Raw genomic sequence first — 2,500 nt, forward strand, 5'->3', positions numbered from 1 at the left:
GGCAGCATGATCCACCGAATCGAATGCCTTCGAAACGTCGATCGATGCCACAAAGACAGAGCGGCAGGAGCGAACTGCGTCGGTGAGAGCAGTGTCCAAGATGAAAGTATTTTCCAACATCCCATCCCGAGGGATGAATGCCCGCTGACGTTCGTCCACAGCACAAGCGCGCATCAGGCGTGACGCGAGAACCTTGTGAAAGGTCCGCGCCAACACCGAGCAGACCGTAATGGGGCGAAAGTCAGCGGGGGATGTTGGTGCAGCCGTTTTCGGGAGAAGGGACGTCCGCGCGCGAAGCAGGCGTTCCGGGAGGGCGCGGGCCAGAAGGAAGAGATTCATCACTTTCACCAGGACTTCGTGCGGCAGGCGCCGCAACTCCGCTGGGGTAAGGCCGTCCGGCCCGGCCGCTGATCCCCTGGGCGGCAACGCGGCGGCGACCTCCTCATGTGTGACCGGCCCCCATAGGCACTCAAGAGCGACAGGCTCCGAGTGCGGGAGGAGGCGGTCACGAATGAAGCCCGCGGTGGAGACGGGCTTCTTTGTGAAGAGGTCCGCCCAGAAGTCCAGCAGACCAGGGATGGCAGGTGGCGGCTGGAGCAGGGTGCCATCCAAGAGGCCGCGCACGCAACGTGCACGCGACCGTCGGAAGGCATCCTGCGTTCTCGCGTACTCCCAGCGGCGCCGCTTGCGCTTCTGCGCTTCTGCGTCGGCGGCGCGGCAGGCGGCCGCTTCGATGGTTGGCGCGGCCGCTGTGTCCTGGTGATCGATCTCTCCCCTCTGGACCCGACCGACGCAAGGGCATCCGGGAGCATGCCCAGGATGACATCGGGCGGAGTCATAGTTACTCCCGCCGTTTACCCGCGCTTGCTTGAATTTCTTCACGTTGACATTCAGAGCACTGGGCAGAAATCACATTGCGTCAACACCCGCTAGGGCCATCGCAATGCTTTGTTTTAATTAGACAGTCGGATTCCCCCAGTCCGTGCCAGTTCTGAGTTGATCGTTGAATGGCGGCCGAAGAGAATCCGCGCACCCGCGCGCCCCCGGAGGAGCACGCTAAGGCGGACGCGGCCTCGCAGCAAGGAAGATCCGTGGGAGGCCAAGGCACGGGACCGAGCTCGGATCCTGCACGCAGGTTGAAGCACCGGGGCGCGAACGCCGCGCAGGCGCGCGCATCCTGCACCGCCGGCCAGCACGAGGCCGACCAACGGCGAGAGCAGACCACGCCCGCGCTAAACGCCCGCACTTACCGGCACCCCTACGGCACTCACCTCGCCCAGGCCCGGCACGTTAGCGCTGACCCACTTCCCGACCAAGCCCGACACGCCCCGATCCTCAGAGCCAATCCTTATCCCGAAGTTACGGATCCAATTTGCCGACTTCCCTTACCTACATTATTCTATCGACTAGAGGCTCTTCACCTTGGAGACCTGCTGCGGATATGGGTACGAACCGGCGCGACACCTCCACGTGGCCCTCTCCCGGATTTTCAAGGTCCGAGGGGAAGATCGGGACACCGCCGCAACTGCGGTGCTCTTCGCGTTCCAAACCCTATCTCCCTGCTAGAGGATTCCAGGGAACTCGAACGCTCATGCAGAAAAGAAAACTCTTCCCCGATCTCCCGACGGCGTCTCCGGGTCCTTTTGGGTTACCCCGACGAGCATCTCTAAAAGAGGGGCCCGACTTGTATCGGTTCCGCTGCCGGGTTCCGGAATAGGAACCGGATTCCCTTTCGCCCAACGGGGGCCAGCACAAAGTGCATCATGCTATGACGGCCCCCATCAACATCGGATTTCTCCTAGGGCTTAGGATCGACTGACTCGTGTGCAACGGCTGTTCACACGAAACCCTTCTCCGCGTCAGCCCTCCAGGGCCTCGCTGGAGTATTTGCTACTACCACCAAGATCTGCACCGACGGCGGCTCCAGGCAGGCTCACGCCCAGACCCTTCTGCGCCCACCGCCGCGACCCTCCTACTCGTCAGGGCTTCGCGGCCGGCCGCAAGGACCGGCCATGACTGCCAGACTGACGGCCGAGTATAGGCACGACGCTTCAGCGCCATCCATTTTCAGGGCTAGTTGCTTCGGCAGGTGAGTTGTTACACACTCCTTAGCGGATTCCGACTTCCATGGCCACCGTCCTGCTGTCTTAAGCAACCAACGCCTTTCATGGTTTCCCATGAGCGTCGATTCGGGCGCCTTAACTCGGCGTTTGGTTCATCCCACAGCGCCAGTTCTGCTTACCAAAAGTGGCCCACTTGGCACTCCGATCCGAGTCGTTTGCTCGCGGCTTCAGCATATCAAGCAAGCCGGAGATCTCACCCATTTAAAGTTCGAGAATAGGTTGAGGTCGTTTCGGCCCCAAGGCCTCTAATCATTCGCTTTACCGGATGAGACTCGTACGAGCACCAGCTATCCTGAGGGAAACTTCGGAGGGAACCAGCTACTAGATGGTTCGATTAGTCTTTCGCCCCTATACCCAGCTCCGACGATCGATTTGCA

At 61.1% G+C, this 2,500-nt stretch overlaps 1 pseudogene; it reads right to left on the reverse strand.

Annotated features, from left to right (window-relative positions):
• Positions 1 to 2,500, reverse strand: part of LOC126435844 (large subunit ribosomal RNA) — a 7,030-nt pseudogene that overhangs the window by 3,321 nt on the left and 1,209 nt on the right.

Source organism: Schistocerca serialis, unplaced genomic scaffold (genome assembly GCF_023864345.2).
Source record: "Schistocerca serialis cubense isolate TAMUIC-IGC-003099 unplaced genomic scaffold, iqSchSeri2.2 HiC_scaffold_1219, whole genome shotgun sequence".
Taxonomy (NCBI): domain Eukaryota; kingdom Metazoa; phylum Arthropoda; class Insecta; order Orthoptera; family Acrididae; genus Schistocerca; species Schistocerca serialis.